Here is a 20,197-nt window from a genome sequence, read left to right on the forward strand (position 1 = left end):
GAGAAGGTTTTTTGAAAAAAAAATGTATATGTAATCTGCCATGGTTATAGATAAGGCATCCCTCCTATCCTACGACTTATGGAACATACGAGTATGGTATACTTTCACGTACACGGGTTGTTTCCATATGCATTGTAGGAATCTGTTATGAATTATAGAAAATATCTCTACGAGTCGGGTGATTTACAAAGTCCTACATGGAGGTGATATAGCTTCTATTGTGTCGTATGGGATCCGATGTCTCCGAGTCTTACTTGGAGATCAAGATGATCCACAGTATAAAAGAGACCTCCGAGGAGGGGGTGCAATGCATCGAATCTCATCGCTAACACACCCACCATAGTTTATGAAGCCGGAGTACGCAGAGCCAAGTCGCCGGGAGATCTCGTCGAATATATCGACTACGAGTATGGTATACTTTCACGTACATGTCGTATCACGTAGATCCTCATTCCAACTACCCCAATACCCAACTCATCCAGTCTACGAGTATCACTCGTCGACAGTGGCGCGCCAGGTAGGGGGCCTTGGTGCTCAAGGTTATGCTAGTATGACTTCAAGCCATGCCGACAACAATGTCAACACTAGCGTCAATCAAGGAGCATCAATTCTACCTCGACATCGCTGATGTGGACTCAAGTCGGATCTATTGTCTTTCCAGTCTACACCGTTATGCCAATCTCAACTGGCCCAATTACTATCGGGAACGAGAACGGTGCGGTTACGACTTCGAGAAACGACATTTTGCTGACAATTCCTCCCACGCAAGTGGAGAATGGAACATCGACTACCCCAACACCTAGAAGAAATCCTCAAGCGGCCAAATTTTGTCCCCCGCATAGAAACTAAGAGCCGACAAGGATATCCGTCCAGAAGCTGAGATCTTGGTGTCCTGTCCATAAGACATCGAAGCATACTCTAGAGGACTACCTAGTGATACTACACGTGAAGGCTGAGCTCTACGCTTGTAGAGAACGTAGAATACAGCACACTTCACCAACGAATATCACCTATTGTCCGATCCATAAGTCGAGATCTCACAATCTCACGAACTGCAGAATCTTCCTTAAGACAATCAAGCGCCACGCCCTTAGATCCAACAACCACGAGTTCAACCTTAGTGTGTTGCAGAGGAACGGGACGCAGCGACAACCTTAGATCGGTTCGTGGGATTTGTCGATGTTGACCCCGACGAGCCATCCGTGTTGCATATTTTGGAAGACCAAGAGTCCTGTTTGTCGATTTCACCACGAAACGTCCACATGATCAATACAGCTGAGACCAGCACGTCCGTGGTAGCTAGGATGCCTGCTCAATAGCTACAAGCCCTCGACTCGATATGGAGAGAGAGCCCTTTCGATCCTGCCCTAAATCCTAATGTTGATTAGTGGGCAGTACGACTACGAGACATCATGGCCAACCTCAATAGCGCATTTTTAGAGGCAGGAACTGAGCCCCCGCTACGAGATCCACCATGAGGAAACGGAGAACCAGCTAATGGGAACGCAGAAGAAGAAATCCCTACTGGTGAACATTCCCCCTCTGTGCTCAATCGCCACGAGCAACTTGAGATTGGACTCCACCGCCTCGCGGAAATCACGATCTTCGTGAGCATCTGGACGGCCGACGGAGAGAACGTCAGGATTAGAACAACACTGATCGCCATCGACATCGTTCTCCCTCATGATGAAGGGAAAACACCAATCGCCACCGACATCAGCATCGTTCTCCTTCGCGACGAGGAGAGAGCAACGATCGAGGAGGATGCCCGAACGAAGATCGAGACTAGCAAGCCCGCAATGACCGCCGTGACAATGGCAATAACGATCGTCGTGATGGTGGCGACAACAATCAGCAAGATCAGGGAGCCGACAGTCGAGGTTAGGGCGACAATGGTCGAGATCAGGGGCGAGGCGGCGATGACAGACGAGGACGTAATCCTCGATCCCCAGGATCAGAACGGGACCGACGATGCGAGCATCGCTCCAGAAGTCGAGCTCCTGACCCGAGCGACCCCTCGTCATCATCCTCGTCATCCTCTTCATCAGGCAGACCTCCTCGATGACACCACGGGCACGGACCACCCTTCGCTCCAGGTGGCGGGTGTAGAGCGTTCACCCCTACATTGCGGGACGTGCGACAGCCCGAGGAGTTCCGACCAGGAGCAATCGAGAAGTACGATGGAAGCACGGATACCGAAGAATTTCTTCAGGTCTACTCCACGATCCTATACACTGCTGGTGCAGATGACAACGCGCTGGCAAATTACTTACCAGCCACGTTGAAAGGATCTGCTCGCTCATGGCTGGTTCATCTTCCGACCCACTCGATATGGGCGGAGTCGCGAGACAACTCGATCCGGCTTCTGAACAAACACGCTACCGAGCCCCGCAATCGCAGCACCACGTCTCCTCTGGTTATCAACCATGCCGAAACCCGGTTGACCTCGTCGAGAAGGCTAATCCCTGCATGCGAATCGAAGAACACAAGCAAGAACAAGATAGATTGCAACACAATTGCATATGAATATTTAAGCACTCAAATTTGGGGTTCCACAAACTGATCTAGCGGCAAAACTGTTTTTGACAGATTAATCTAAGCAAAACCCAAATCTAAACGATGAGGGCTACTGAATAAATATGATTAAGGACGTCCTAGGGTTGCCCTAGGGCGCACACCCCCTTGGGCTAAGCCCACGACACAATTACAAGGCCCAAAACACAAATCAGATTTGGACTGCATGAGATACGTGGCTTGTTTTGCAGATTCCCGGCAGCTCGGCTGGAATTTTGACATGGGACCAAAATCATCTGGTAGACTCCATAATCTTTCCAAAAAGTACTAATGGGCCCCAAAATTCCTTCTAGATCAGCGGCTAGGTCCATTTGAAGTTGATGCTGTCAGGAGGCCCGAATCCGAATCCAAAATGTGTTGAACTTTATGTCTTATCTTCTATGGACCAAAAGTGACATGGTGAGATGGAAGTGGACTTGGAGAAGATCTTGGTTTGGTCCCCAATCAACTTATTTAATCATCCATGCATTCCTTACACTTGGTCCCTTTTCTTTCACCCAAGCAAGTACCTCTGCAAACGAAAACACACGAAACTCATTATGTAGCAACGTTGTTCAAATATATAACAAGTAAATCTAATATAGAACATATGCACCTTTGGTTGATTAATACATAAGGTAGTCATGGTTATATCTGAGCTAGTTGTGTCCTCATCACTTGTGGCAGCAATTCATCGCCAATTTCCAAGGGACATACAAGCATCACACAATCGAGGATGACCTGCACGCTCTAACTCAGAACCGAGGTGAATCATTGATGGACTATATCCAGTGATTCAACGAGTATAGGAATACGATCCCCGAAATCACTGATGCTTCTGTTATCCGCGCGTTCAAGTCGGGCGTCCGAGATTGTTACACCACCCAGGAACTAGCGACACGACGGATTACGTCTGCTCGCAAGCTATTCGAAATTATTGATAGATGCACTCACGCAGACGATGCCTTAAGACGAAAAGAAGGAAAGAGCAAGACAGGCGAAGAGAAGAAGGCAGCCAACAAAGACACACTGGAATCAAGCAAGAGGAGAAGTCATAAGAGTGGGAAGCGCAAATCTTCGGGAGAGGTTCTCACTACTGATCAAACAGACCCACCCAAGCGTCCAAACCCCCAAAACGATGACTCACGAAAACAATGGTGCCCCATACACCAGACGAACAACCACTCCTTGGAGGATTGTCACGTCTTCAAGGAGCTTGCGCGACATCTAGCAATCGAGAAGAGGAAGCGAGTACGTGTTGTCGAAGCGAATACCGAAGCAGCTACTCCTGACTCTGACTCCACATTCCCGGACTATGACCTCCACGTCATGCACATCTTCGGCGGTTCTACATCGTACACCTCGAAGAGGGAGTACAAGAATATAGAATGCGAAGTCTGCTCCACATCACAGGGGGCTACTGCCTAGATGAAATGGTCCCAGCACAAGATTGAGTTCTCAGAGGTGGACCACCCGAAGATCGCCACCACACCTAGCAGATACCCGATCGTGGTTGAACCCACTATTCGGAACATCGAGGTGGCACGAGTTCTCATCGATGGCGGTAGCTCTATCAGTCTGCTTTTCGCTAGTACCTTAGATGCAATGGCGATTCCACGAAGCGAGTTGATACCTACAGATCAACCCTTCCATGTGATCACTCAGTCTGCTTTTCGCTAGTACCTTAGATGCAATGGCGATTCCACGAAGCGAGTTGATACCTACAGATCAACCCTTCCATGTGATCACTCCAGAATCATCATCTAAGCCATTAGGTAAAATCACATTACCCGTTACTTTCGGATAAGCCGACAACTTCCGAACAGAGTAGATCACCTTTGATGTCGCGGAGTTCAATACTGCACATAACGCCATCATCAGGAGAATTGCACCCGTTAAGTTCATGGCAGTGTCCCATTACGCTTATCAAGTACTGAAAATTCTAGGACCAAAATGGACAATCACTACCCAGGGAGACGCCAAGTTGGTGGTGCAGTGCGGCAAGCGGAGCCTCGACATGGTTGAGCATACTCCCAACCCACCCACCACGACTCAGCCACCCAAGAAAGTGAGCAAAGCCCAACAAGATGCCAAAACCATAAACAGATTCACAAATATCAATACTACTTTTTTTAAATATCAATACTACTTTTTTTAATGCATCTAAAGTAGATATTTTCTAAGCAATGCAATACACAATATCTATGTTTATATTTCCTTCACCTAATAATTTTAAATCCTTTTGCATAGAGATGGGCGTTGGGTGTTGATCAACCTTAAACTGGAGTGAGGAAGTACTAACTACAATTCAGCCCACACCTTCTAAAAGTGCTATGAGTGGTCGGTCTCCCCACGTGATCTTTTTAATTTTTCCATCTTTTTTCACCTCTTTCCTTTTTTGGCACCATAGTAAGTTTTATCTACCTTGGGTTTATACGTTGAAAGTTTATATACCTGTTTCAATTCGAATTTAGATTCAAATCTTTTTATATTTCTAAATCAAAAGTTCATATAATATATTCAAATTCGAATTTGGTTTCCAACATTTTTTTATACACAATGTTTCTATACATAAAGTACTTTATATGTGCAAAGTTTATAATGTATATATTTTTTGTGTATAAAATCTATACACAAATACTCCCTCTGGGCTGATAATACTTGTCGTTTTAGACAAGGGTGAGGACAAACTTTAGAATCTTTGATTATGAATCTTTTTAAAATATTTGTCTTTCAAGTATGGTGACTACATGCATATATTAGTCTTGAAAAGTACTTTAATAAAATCATATATTTGTTAACACTTTTATATATATTATAATAAAAAATAATGGTCAAAGTTGTTTTTTTTGAAGACTGTGCCCTTGTCCCAAACGATAAGTATTATCGATCCGGAGGGAATATTTCTTCAGTGCATTAAATTTTTCTCTATTTTATTTCTATTTTATAGTACTTATTTTTTGAATTGGTTTGAAATTATGAAGGTGCAGTGAGAACAGAAGTTAGGAGGTTGGCACGTGTGCCTCTGGGGCTCACTGACACTAAGTTGCGTGGCGACTACCCACCCATTTGGTACCCCTAACATCGGCGTCACCCTAATTTCACACATACACTATTGGAGAAACCCTCTTCTCTCCCGGTTTATAACCCCCTGTAATCCCGAGTTACAAACCGGAAAAAATCCGGGACTAAAGATGGTGATCTTTAGTCCTGGTTGAAATACCTGGGATCTTTAGTCTCGATTGGTGTTATCAACCAGGACTAAAAATGGGTAATGCCACATGGTTGGGCTTCCTTCTTTAGTCCCGGTTGTTGTTTTTTTTCATTGTTTTTTTGTAGTTTCGCGTATCTCAGCTGACATCCCCAAATCATAACAACAAAATATTATCTCTGGACATCACAATTCATCAGCAACAAAATACCATCTCCCGACATCATAAATTATCAACAACAACAAAATCATCCTTAAGTTATAGATCGAATGAACAAATTATCCTTAACAAAAATCATCCACAAATTAAGAGGAAAAAAATAGAAAAAAAAAGAAAATCCGGCTAGCTACGTGCCGCCCGGCCGCCTCCCCTCCTGGATCCGGCGGAGGAGAGGCAGCCGCCGCCGCCCGGGAAGCGCGGCCGCCTCCCCTCCCGGATTTGGCATAGGGGAGGCCGCCGCTGCCACCCAGTTACTGTCCCTCCCGCTCGCTCTGCTGCGTGTGCTAGAGAGAGGAGCGCGGGGAGAGATAGAGGAGAGAGGAGGAGAGATAGAGGAGAGAGCGCGTGGAGAGATAGAAGAGAGAGGAGGATGAGTTGTTTGCGAGGATGGGAGGAGAGGATATATGCTAGGGATTATATACCGTGTTTGATCAGCGTGGGCTCTGATGTTTCTTTTGAACTGGGACTAAAAATGACCGTTAGTTCCGGTTTGTATTATCAACCAGGACTAAAGATCATCTAGTCCCATGAAAGTTTTAACCGGGACTAAAACATTTTTAGTCCTGGTTCTTTTTGGAACCGAGACTATTGTGATTTTGGCTGACCCAGCAAAGATTAGTTCTGCAGCAGTGATATCACTATCACCATGTGTCAATGTCCTAAATTTTGTTTCAGATGATTGTCGGGAAAAGTTGGCATTTAATGTCAAATGTTCTTTACTTGTTTTGGCAATGCTTTCTGACAGATAATCTGTTCTGTAATTCTTTATACGAGGACAAATGTTCTGTGGGTAATAATATTGACCAATAAAGACAAACGATCTGTCGGTATTATATTTGTGGGTCAATCTGTCTGTTTGGTAAAAGTTGGTTTGCCGCTAATTTTCAGAATGAAAAATTGAGAAATCGCCTACTGTAATCTTATTTGTCGTTGGGCTGTAGTCATGGCTAATGATAGCCTGTGGAACTGGGCTGGTCAGATTATCCCTTGGAAAAAGTACACCGAAGGTCCCTTAACTTCATTGGGATACGAAAATGTCCTCAAACTACAAAACCAGATATGCGGGGTCCCTTAATTATACAAAATCGGTCACTCAAGGTGCTTTGGTGGTTTTGAACCCGGTTTTATCCAACGTGGCAGCTGAGTCAGCATGGGACCCACGTGGGACCCAAATGTCATCTGGCCACGTCATCACCCTCCTCTCTCTCTTCCCCTCTTTTCTCTCTCTTCTTCATCTCTCTCCCTTCTCTGCAGCTGGTTGTGCTGCGACGCCGCTGCCGCCGGTTGGAGAGCACGAGCGTCTGGTGCTGGCTATGCTGTGCCGCCGCTGCCGCCGACAGCATGGAGTGGAACACCGTGTACGCGGCCTGCACGAAGTCGCCGTAGCAGAGGACCTCGCGGCGGAGGTTCTGGTCGAGCGGGTCGAGCAGCCGGTCCCAGCCGCCCTCGTCGTGATACCTCTGCCACTCATCGGTGATGGAGCCCTTCGGCGAGGGCCGCGGCGAGAGCGTGAGGCACTACAGGTGCGCGAGGCTGCACGGGGACATCTCGTCGACGGCCGGCTTGCGGACGAACGGCGGCGGGCGTCGGTGGTGATGGGCGATTGCACGACGGCGACCTTCGGCGCGCCCAACGCCTCGTAGCGCCGCGACGGGTCACGCGGCTGGATGGCCACCACCAGCGTGACGCAGGCATCGGAGCTGTGTGACTCCGACCACTCGTCGAGCGACACCAGCGAGTCGAACACGTTGGTGGTGTCACCTGCGGCCAACGCCACCTCGAACTGCACGTCCTCATCGGTCATCTTCGCCTAGATCATGAGCGTGTCCACACCCATGGCCTCAAGCTTCTGTGGGGAGAAGCCAATCACCTACTCCAGCGTCTCCGGGTCGTCCGCCGGCGGGGGAGGAGGGCCGGTGCGGCTGGCATGGCCGTGCTACCCTCCGCCGTCGACGTGTCTGCCGGATCAAGAAAGCGGCGGGAGTGCCATACAGCTTCTACCCCCAACCCGGGACTCGCTACTTGTAATTGTAGATGATGAATTCTGCAAAAATTGATGTGCGCATCACAAATTCACAAGTTGAGTTGAATTCTGCTTTTCATCGGAAAAAAAAGAGAAAGAGTTGGATTCTGCAAATTGACTGTGAATGTTTTAATCTTGTGGATTTGTGAGCATGTCGGCTGGTTGTGAGTTGTGAGCAAGATCAATTGTGAATGTTTAATTTGCTTCGCCGGAGCCGAGGAGAAGGCCGGGCCGGCGTAGACTAGCGCGTCGGCCTCCATGGAACGGCCGCCGCCACGTAAAAGAGGTGGAGGACGCTGGCCACCGCGCCGTGGCAGGATCCGAGGAGGACGTTAGGAGAAGATTGAGGGGGACGACGATGGCGGGATCTGGTGGGGATGAGGGGGACGACGACGGCGCCGCATGCACGCCGCCTCCGCCGGCCGCCACTCAGCCCCATCTGCCATCATGTCGCGCGTTCGCCCGCACGCCGCTGTCTTGGCAGACTCGGCGCCCTGGAGGCTGGAGGGGGAAGAGAGGAGAGAGGGGAGAGAGAGATGAGAAGAGGGTATTTAGGTGCTAGCTCAGCAATGAAGACGGTGGTCAAAGCGCCACGGTGGACAAAACCAGCGCCACGTAGGACAAATTCGGCATCAATACTGCCCTAGGACCTCGGATGACCGGTTTTGTATAGTTAAGAGACCCCACATGTCTGGTTTTGTGGTTCGAGGATATTTTTGTATCACGATGATAAGTTGAGGGACCTTCGGTGTACTTTTTCCTTATCCCTTTTCTGTTGTGGCCCATGTTGTCGGGAATCATGTGGGCTTTTTCAGCTTTTCTTTGGTAGGCTTCATTTCTTAGCTGGGTTTCGCTGCTGCTGTTCTTTCTTCTTTGGACGGTCCGGTGCCGGCTGCGGCTAGTAAGGCAGTAAAAAACCTTGTAAAATATTTGACAAAATTGTTATTCCCATTAGAGTGGGTGCATATGCCACGATACTGAGCTTGTGGCAAGATTGCATGAGTGCCCGTCTAAATCATCATGGAGCGCGACGATGGTAGAAACGAAGGGAATAATACAATGTTTTCGCGTGTCGAGTGCACAACATAAAGAAAGTGGTAAATACGGTTGCTCATGTTCTTCGTAATCAGTTCGATGATCTCTATCGCGTGGTACGGAGATTGTGGGATCCCGCTGGAATTATCGACTTGTTGAACTGTAACACTTTATTCTATCGTTATTATAGTACTTCCTCCTTTTCATATTATAAGACTTCCTCCTTTTCATATTATAAGACTTTTTAGTATTGCTCACATTTATATATATGTTAATGAATCCAGACACATATGTATGCCTAGATTCATTAACATCTATATAAATATGGGCAATGCTAAAAAATCTTATAACCTGAAACGGAGGTATCACTACATAACATGACATAGGTATCAGTTCGCAAGTGTTCATAGGTACCAATTTGACGACACTAATAAAAGATATCAACATCTATGAGAAAAATAGAACCGGCACCTTTAGATTTGCATGAGCCAAAAAAAAAAGAGAGCTGGCTCGAATTGAGCAGAACTCACCAAGCATGCCCCTGCCATTGTCATCTTGCTAGATCAGTCTTCATTCGCCGTCGTCTCTGTCGATCCCGGTCACCGGCGCACCATCTTTCCCTACCAGATCTGACGGTGGAAATGAAGAGGCCGAGGGAGAGAGGGATCGCGGCGTCATCACTGCTGTTGCCACACCGTGCTGTTCTCCCGCCTATAACACCCCAAATAACCACGTACATAGAGTGCTACACCAAAATACACTTAAAACCACTAACTCCCAAAATTATTAGAAATTTCAGTAGAGTCTCCCCTATAAATACGGACATCCACGACAGATAGTTATAAGATAAATCAATAACGAAATAATTCGCACATATACAAACCATACTAGTTCCATAAATTCCACATAAAAAATGAACCAGAACATTAATTGACCTTTATAAGTTCTACGCAAAACTTATGCTAAGCAGAATCATAATCTAAAACCAAATTTTAATAGTACAATAAAATGTGTAATCTAAGGGTATTACTTCCAGCCCATGCATGCCGATCTCAATGTGTACATAAATTCAAATAAACACAAGAGTGAGTACAGAAATACTCAACAAGTACAATATGAAACTAGAAAGCACATACACGCATGATTGGATATAAAGAATGAGCAGAAAGTTTTCTTTCTTTGAAAAGAAATAACAAGGTTAAAGAAAATAGTAGTTCCCATCCCAGGCATACATGAAATGAAGTAGTAGTTTCTATCCCAGACAGTTATGAATACATCCTAGCATTTGCCGGTAAAGCCAAGTAAGCGTGATTAGTGCTTACCCACAGGAGCATAAATAAAAAATAGATAGCACATCTATGACTCGCATGGAACATGAATAATTGAAACCGGAAACAAAGAACGAGATTGAAACTATATTGCACATCTATGGCAAGCATGGAACTTAAATTATTTAACCAAAATCAGAATCCTGATTTTTGAAACAAGAATAACATCGTAAACATAAGATAAACTTGAAATCTAAATGGTGTGATCAACAGCCTGAACATAATCAGTCACATATCACAGAAAAGTATAACGAAAATAAATAGATAGGACAAACAATCTATGAATCACACAATTAGTTCATCATACACTTGCCTTTAACCTTGACGGTAACCCAACGAAACCCCCTCAACACCATATCTCTCCACACCTGTGGAGTAAAGCTACAAGTAAAGCTACAGGTAAAACCTCTATCGAGGAATCATTGAGACTAATAATACATATCCAAAACATCATGAAAGATCAAAACCTAAATTTGGTTTTTATCTATCGACCCGCACAAGACAAACTATACTAGTCCATACCCTGTTATGTACACATCTTTCAAACCACCTAAAGAAAAAGTAGCAAAGGATACCACTTCGGACATCTACAGAATTCATGTTAAGCATAAAACCAGATTACCCTCTATCATACTCAGATTAACGAAAACTAGTTGTTGTACCAGTTTCCGAGCCAATAAGCACTACTGTTTTTAGCGTTTCTCCTCAACCATATACCGGAATTGAACGAAACCAGCGCCATTAGAAAAATATCGACGATGACTACAAATCTTATTCAGGTCACCAAACTTGAATCTTTATGAATAATTAGCAGAATTGAAAATACGGTTTCAGTCCAGTGGTCGATAAAATAAAGTTGAGCTACCGGTAACGGATCATCATATATATAAATTAGAAACAACTAGGAACTAAAACAAATTACCTAGCAGTACTAGTTTGTATGAAAGAAATGAATTTGGAAATATTCACCAAATTCCCTATTTTTCCCTTCTTCTATCGGAGGCAGAAAATAGCATGAGTGGGGGCTAAGGATCTACCGCTTAGTTAGACTAAGGAAGTAAAAAGTGTAAGGGGGCATTTGTTGGGATACGCGTAGATTACGATAGCATAAATCAAAATTTTTTATCGCGTAAACCTGGAACCATGCAAGTATTAGATCATAGATCGTTACCACTCGACGCGTTGCGCAGCGGAAGAAGACGCTGAGAAGTCGAAGGAACTCTCGCGAAGTAGCGCGCGTCGATGTAGAGGAAGTAGTCGATTGCACTGGCTCGACCTTCTCCTCCTCGTGCGTTCTCCTTGCCATACTCCCACGCCGATTAGCACCATAAACCAGCGGCGCCTCTACCGATATCCACACGTACAGGGACGGAACGCCACACGCAGATGTGCTAGCACCCGCGCGCGGCTAGGGTTTTGCTCGTGGAGGGAAGTGACGTATAGGGTTTCTCACGTGATGCAATGCCTCCGCCGGTCACACCCCTCACGAATATATAGGATCCATCACTCGAGCCTCCATGGCCCATAGGACTCCTATTCGGATCCCTATCTGAATTAAGCTCATATTGGATCTCTATCCAATCCCCTTATTCCGACTCATTAAGCGTGCGACCCTGTAGGTTCATATATACTCGGCTGTAACCCGAAAACTCCTTTTCGGTCCACACATCAACAGCGGCCCCTAGCAGAACATATTGACCCACCGGGCATACATAAAGATCATATCGGCTAAACCTCTAGTGTATACTTGTATGAATTCCTTTGCCTCACGATATCGATTAAGCTCAAGGCTAGATATGTGTCATCCTCTAATAGCTCAATCATTCACTCGAACCTGTTAATAGATTATATAACTTGTGATTGATTCCTCAATCACCTTTGGCATGGCCATGTACTTCCATAATCTAAAACATCGAGGGGCCCAGAGATATCTCTCCATAGGAGGGACAAATCCAATCTTTGTTATTCATATCCCACTACATGTTTCATAGCATATCCGAAAACTACTTTTATAACTACCCAATTACGGAGTAGTGTTTAGCAGTCCCTAAGTAAGCTACTACACATGTTGAGAACTATGATAATCTCAGGTCTAAGGATTCAACACCAACACTCAATGAGATCACTGATGACACAACACATATGGCTCTTGCAGTATCTCATGTTGGGTCTATCCAACAACATGTTCACCAACATGTGTCCACTTTATTAATTTGGTATCTCTATACCATGATCCATGAGACATGATTATTAATTAATACATGTGCTGATCATATAAACATATTTGTTCCACATATGATATTTGATCAGGGATCCTTTAGAAATAGTAACAAACAACATAAAGAGTCTCATAAAAGAATCACATATTCATTAACCAATAAGGAGTTATCTATTTCAAAGAACAATGTCGGATAAATATGTAAACATAGTATGTGATACAATCATCTCTATGATTGCCTCTAGGGCATATCACTAACAGCATTTGCCCCCACTCGCTGCAAAATTGAGTGGGGGCCAAGGCCCCCGCTTGTTACACTCTAGATCTGCCCCCTGCTTATTTCCCCTTCTCTCCCTCCTTGTTCTTCTCTTCTTCCCTGGTGCAGCAACAAGCAACAGCACCCAATCAGCAAGCAGCAGTATCTATTGGCAAGCAGGCAAGGATAGGCAGCAGCAGCAAGAGGACGACGACGCAGCAGCATCATCAAACAGAGGAGAAGGGGAAAAAAGAATCCAAACCTACCACTAGGAATAGGAGAAATGCAGCAGCAGCCGTGACGACGACGACCGGCGACGCTCGGCGATAATGGCTACGTCTGGCGATGGTGGCGCCCCAAACAGAGAAGACGGCTAGGGCTGGGATCGATCCATCTCTTTGCCTTTTTTTTTTCTTTGTTGGTTATACAAAGTCTAGGAAGGAGATCAATGGCCCACATCGATTCAACCCCCGGAGCTTCGTTCGGACTCCGATTACTACAAACTTATAGTGTACTTCGCACTACACGATGAGCCCTACGCATCCATGGTTCCTGATCGCTTATTTGAACAACGTGTTAAAAGTTGAACTTTTGCGTGTTTGTTCTAATATTTCCCGAAATACACTAATTTGTAACTCGGGGTATTACACTGCCATCACCGTGTCATGCGCCATATTGTGCGCCCTCTCCCTACCATCGACGCGCTCCACCGTGCCCCTGCCATTGATGTGCTATGCCGGCGATGGGGGAAGGCAAGGGGGAGAAAGCGGTGGGCCTGCGATGTGGGAGGGTGAAGGTGAGGGGGAGAAAGTGACGGGCCACCGATAGGGACGGGGTTGTTGCTGATGGTTGATGGGAAGAAAGCGGTGGTGATGAGGGTGGGGATGTCACTGATGGTTAAGGGGGAGAAAGCGGTGGGCAATAGGAGGAGGGGGGGGGGAAGGAATGCGAGGTGATAGGATTTGGAGGAGATGGGCGGCCGCGATTTTTATGTGTGGCGCGTTGGGCTTGGCTCGGGTGCTGCATTTTTAAAAACCAGCACCTATTGTTTATTATAGATGATCCTTTTGTTAAAAAAAAGGTACTGATACTATAGATGCCGTTTTTTATATAGAATCGGCACTATTATATTATATAAGTACAGATTTCGGTTTTTTTAAAAAAATTGGTACCTATATTTATTTAAATTTTTCATCCTATAAAGTTACAAATGGTAATAGCTGCCGGTTTTAAAATAAACCGGCACCTATGAGCCGGTACACATAAGGTGTTTTGTAGTGGTGATATAACCTCTCTCTTTATCCTAAAAGGAAAATTTTTTATTGCCATTGACATCGATTCATTTTGAGAAAATTAGAACAGGTGATTCTACCTAAGAATACACAGCATATTGATAACTTCTGTGATCCGTTTGCTGTTATTATTAACAGTTTAAAATTCCCACGGGACTAACTTCCCTTCTGACATGTAATTGCCCGTCTCTTTCTCCCCCCCTTCTGCCAAATCCTATCACCTCTGCTACGGACAGATTTGGTTCATAAACTTCTCTGTGCTTTTGCAGCAGTCGTTACGCTTCCTTTTGGAGCTTTTTGCTCTTGAAATCAGCCAGATATGCTAGTACAATGGGCTTGACGTGTTCTTGACAAAATAACTCCAAATTGTCGTGTTTATCAATATGCTTTTCGAGTGTCACAAAGAAAAAAACTATTTTGCATTGGGTATCATCCAACCGATTTGGTGCTCCTTATATATGATGCGTACAACTGTGCAAGGCGTGCCGTGTGCACGACTCTTACTATTTGGTATTCTGGCGGCAATTAAGAAACACGCAGGCGGCACAAAACCCTGGTGCAAGAACTGAGCTAAATTCGACAATTCGTTCATATTATTTGAGGACAAACAGAAATATGGAACCGAGTGACATTAGAATTACTGTCTCTATGTCAAAATTTAGCTATTTAGACTGTTCAGATTATTGTACTAGATAGCTATCTTTTGAACGTAAGGAGTATATCTTTGGAAGTCTGTATGTCATCATCTCTCAAGCGTTCTCGCCGACATTAAGTCGGTGGAGCTGTGGAGGGTGCATCAGTTCTCATAAAAAAATAGTTCCTCTAAGACTGTGTTCGCTCTAGCCAGTTCCTGACCTAAACAGTACGTACGGAAAACGGAGCAGTCCATTAGCACGTGATTAATTACATATTTGCTATTTTTTTAAAAAAAATGGATTAGTATGATTTTTTTAAGCAACTTTCGTATAGAAACTTTTTAAAAAAAAACGCACTGTTAAACAGTTTGAAAAGCATGCGCGCAGAAAACGAAAGTAGGGAGTTAGGAAGTAGCTCTTGCCAACAAAATCAACGCTGCATCACATAGACTAGAATTCTGCAGCTATCGAAATTTTGGTTGTATTTCGGAAAAACAATGTTTTCCTAATAAAAGTGGCAAGTGTAGCTTTCTGAACAAAGGCTCATCAATCGATTTTGAGAAGAAAAGGTGTTACAAAATCCAATTCTAAATAAACATCTGACTTAATTAAATGCCACCACAAGTATAATAGGCCACAATGTGGTGGGTGGAAATAGGAAATTGTGGAAGATGCTAATTTAAAAATACATCATCAGTTTGTCCTGCTAACTGTTCCTTTTGTTGTAGCATGCTAGATTTCCTTTTCTTCTGGATGGTAAGTATACATCTAAGCAAGAACTTTACACTTTCAGTTAACATATTTTTCTGAAAGCTGCCCTTGCGCTACCCATCACTATTCATTAGTGATGACCCCGTACTTGTAAATGAACTCCAAGTGTTCTGCTACACATAGAGCTGGTTTCTCTCCTCGTATTTTTTTTACATGAACTTAATCTTGCTGTCCAACTTTATTCTGTAACTGTCTCTCAAACTCAATTATGTATCTTTCTATCTACTAAGTAGAAACTTCCTAGAAAATATGCTAAAGTTTCCTAAATTAATTAAATCACACCTAGAAAATAGCATATTGCTAGTGTTACAAAAGAATTTTTAAAAAAGAACATTATCATTGATCTGTTTTTGCCACCGCGTCCTATATATGTCAACATTTTAAAATTTCTGCATGCACTTCCCTATATATGTCCTTTGATCCCACACTCGTCTATTTTTTTCATAAAAAAAGTTAGTAGTATACTTAATTAGTGGCAGACAGAGGTGGTTGATTCATCACTCGTTCCACGCCACTACTTTTTAAAACTAGTATAAGTAAAAAAAATAATCCTAACAATCCAATACACTAGTTGGTGTATTGTATAGATGCCTCTAATTCATACATTGAGTTTCAATTAAATTTTATTTAAATCTCTACAATCCGCACTATGGTAAAACAAGAAAATACAATCCAAACACAAGGCACACACACGTTAGACTACTGGTAGTGAGACTATAAGATGATGACAATAACTGTTCTCGCGTTGAAGAAACACTGCACATTTATACTACATCGGTCGACAAATATAAGAATCTTAGTACAGATACATAACTAAAAATATTTATACTAGTTTAGGTGCCGAAAAATCCTTTATTTTATGTCAGAGGTAGTACATCATAGATCAATAAACAGTTAGGATCTATTTTCCATCAAATATTCAAGATGAATCAATACAAACATATTTTAGAAAAAAAATGAATTTCTGATGTACCTATGCTAAAAAATATCGAAGCAGTTGTCATTCAAACGTTGCACATGCTTTATGAAAAATGAGGTTAGTTGTTCATCAATTCCACTAACTACAACGTATAATCTTTTATTCAAATTAAGAAAGTTAACCTGAAAATATTACATGCCACTAATTAATCCACTTTCAGAGCCTTCAGAAATTAATTGTTGCTATTCAGTTCACTTTTCTATTGCCTCCACTTTGTTGCCGTCTTCCGTTCCACCTTGGCCCAAGTACGCAACCTCGTACTCAAAGGATCCGCTCTCCATATAAATAAAAAAAATGAAAGAAAAGTAGAATCTATTCCCATAGGAATACGGAAGGCTACGCCCCGGCATGGATATTTTGTATATTCGACTAATTTGTTTTGTTATTCAAAGTATTGTTTCCAAAGAGTATTTTTCAAACAATTTTTCATTAGGCAGCTGAAATACATAACAAGATATAGATGAAATACATATAGTTCATATATATAATACACATACTGTTGTTTGCTAGGTTCACCCTAGAAGCTGCACATATTTTGGCTCCCGGGTCCATTGCGGCCAAACCAGGGAGGTAAGTCGACCCATGAAAATTGACCCATAGGGTGGCATAGTAAGACCAGAGGTAGTGCATTAAAAAGGCCAATAACCCAACACTACATTCATATTAATGCGATTGTACTCCTGCTTCAATGAAATTGGCCAGAATATCATTGATTTGGAAGGTCTAGATGAACTTCATGCAAAAATTGTGAAAACCTATGTGTCGACGGGGCTTATCCATAACCATGACACTATGTATCATCAATTGTGAACTAAGACACCTCGGATCACCGAATACCTCGTATTCATCATTTTATTGATAATTTCAACAATGTATCATCAAATGGGGGGGGGGGGTGCTTTGGGTCACAAGGTATCTAACACACTTAGACACCTTGGGGCCCCGAGCACCTCGTATTCTAGAAATTGCTTATTTAGTAAGTTTTCTTGTGGTTAGTTCATTGATTATCAAATCATCACAAGATATGAGGTGCTCAGGGTCCAAAAGTTGTTTGCACGAGTCAGTACATATACTTACAGACTAAGACACCTTCTTCGGTCCCAGAGAACCTCGTATTCTATCTTTTTTTCATAATTTGAGATAGTTTACAAAAATATATATTTAGTAACTTATTTGTAGTTAGTTCCTTGGTTATGAAGTCATCACAAAATGAAAGGTGCTAAGGATCCTAAGTTTGTTTGGTTGGATTAGTGCATACAGAACCTTGTATTCTGTATTTTTTTTTTAACAATTTGAGGTAGTTTGCCGAATTATATTATCATAAAAAAATGAACAATATATCATCAAAATTCATTATTATGCCTTGTATCTACTTATTACTTACTAAATTGTTCCATTCAATTGTTTTATCCCCTTTTTTAAATGACAAGTCGCCGTTCTTCTTCAAAAAGCATTGTCTTCGAGTAATTTGGGTAAGTTTGTGGTTTCACGAGCTTAGAAGAAATTTGGTAAGTTTGTGGCTTCATAGGCTCAAATGAAATGTGAGGTAGCCATGTGCATTGGAAATATGTGATTGTGAATGTAACTTTGTGTGGGATTTTGAAATGAATGTTTATTATGTTAATTTTGTGATGCATTTGCGATGAATTGGGAAAAAAAACTATGATATCTGTGCATCTGTTTTTTTCATAGGGCATGGCTAATAATTCCTGAGGCTAACCAAATTTTAGATTTTTTTAAAAACCTAATCACTAACGAGTGAATAAATACACCAGTCATAGATAGCATCACCTGTGACGGCAATTTGTTAACAGTGAAATTTGGTAAGCCCAAAGTTACCATCGGTTTAGAATCATTATCGGCTGCAGCATCTCGGAATCAGCCGATGGGAGTTATCAAGTCGCCAATAGTCGGATTCCTGCTATATTCGGTTAAGGAAATCAATCTACTAAAGGAAGCTTATCCCTAAGTGACCGAGTTTAAAGAGGATGTGGCATGGAAGTTTATCTATTAATTAGGAATAGTTTGTTAGTTTCCTTTTATCTTTAGGAAAGTGTGTTTAGTGTCCTATAAGGATTTTATCTTTTCCTTTTTAGTTTCTTTCTTGTCCGACAAGGACTAGTATCTCCCTATGGGTATAAATATGTACACCCGGGGTCATTGTAATCTATCTTCACGATGAATACAATTCGGCGCATCGCCACCCTTTTTACTTCTACTTTTGTTTTTACGTTCCGGTGGGACTTGGCACCCGACGCGGGGCTGCATCGTCTTCGATCTCCGGTGAAGGGATAAGTCCAATGTTCCGCCGGTCCAGGCAATTGTATCGTCTACGTCGGCATCGTTCAAGGCTACAACAGTACATTCGACCTCTTGGATTGCACTGGTTTAGATGATATATTTGCCTACCTATTTATCATATGTCTCTGTTAATCTAGTCTTAGCATGTCAATTTAGCTCAATCGGCTGCTTCTCGTTTTAGGGTTTCTGCCGGTATCGGCTAAATCGCGTTGCTAGATTAGATTAGCTTAGACATCTACCACCCTGAAAACTCAGTCAACGGCTTGATTGTCTAGGTATTATGTTTCTTTTCATACTTACTGCTGCATCAGTTAAGTTTGATCTACTAAGTCGGGATTAGAACCATAATCTCTAGCCTGCTTCTTGATTGCCAATAAGGGTTTCATCAGGGTTTCAGCCGGTGAGTTATCTGGATGTTGCATCGGCTCATAATGATTGCATATACATATAAGTTGGATTTAGCCGATGACAACAAAGGTTTCACTATTTAATCTAATCTTGTGGATTTCATGATATCGGACCTCCAGCCGATGTGTGCTTTAACCTTCGGATCGATGCTTATTTATCATATCATTGCTAGCCGATTGGTTTATATAGGACTATATTGTTATTTTATTAGATCATCATCAGCCGATTGCCATTATATCATTATCTACATTGGATATATAGCCGATTGCTTCAACCCTATCGCTATCGGCTAGTATCGGCATCGGTTGTTATCGGCTATCGGCTGGAACTACTCCATCGGCTTGTCAGCCGATCGGCTGTTTTGATCTGCTATTTGCATATCTTGTCAATTGCAGGATCAAACTGACTGGCACGCCTGCATCTCATCATATTTGGACCTGCACTAGAGCTAAGCAGATCTCCCAGGCCGGTGTGTTCGATTTTTTCGTCAACACAATTGTATATTAGTTCTTCAGAGAAGATTCACCTGACACAGGTGTGGAGTAAGCTTCCCACCTCTAATGGGACGCAAACTTTCCGCCCGTCAGAGGTGACCGCTGACGGGTTGTAAACCATCTTGGTTTGGTGGTATTTTGAGGGCTATCAGAGGTGGCAGTTACCTCTGCCCGTCGAAAGTGAGTGGAGTCATCACTAACCACCCATGTCTGATCAGGGCCAATCCCGTCAGAGATGAGGGTTTAGGTCCATCATAGTTGACTTGACCAGGAGTAGTGCCGAACGAGTAAACGATGTACTACTAATATAGATGGCCATGTGGGCCGCCCAGCACGGCACGGCCCAGGCCCGGCCGTGCCTGGGCCGAGGCTTGTCGGGCCGGCACGGCCCGACCGACGCACCGGGCCGTGCCGTGCTGGCCCACGTGCCGCCCTCACGGCCTAGGCACGGCCCAACACGCCTCGGGCCGTGC

Source organism: Oryza glaberrima, chromosome 12 (assembly GCF_000147395.1).
Source record: "Oryza glaberrima chromosome 12, OglaRS2, whole genome shotgun sequence".
NCBI lineage: Eukaryota > Viridiplantae > Streptophyta > Magnoliopsida > Poales > Poaceae > Oryza > Oryza glaberrima.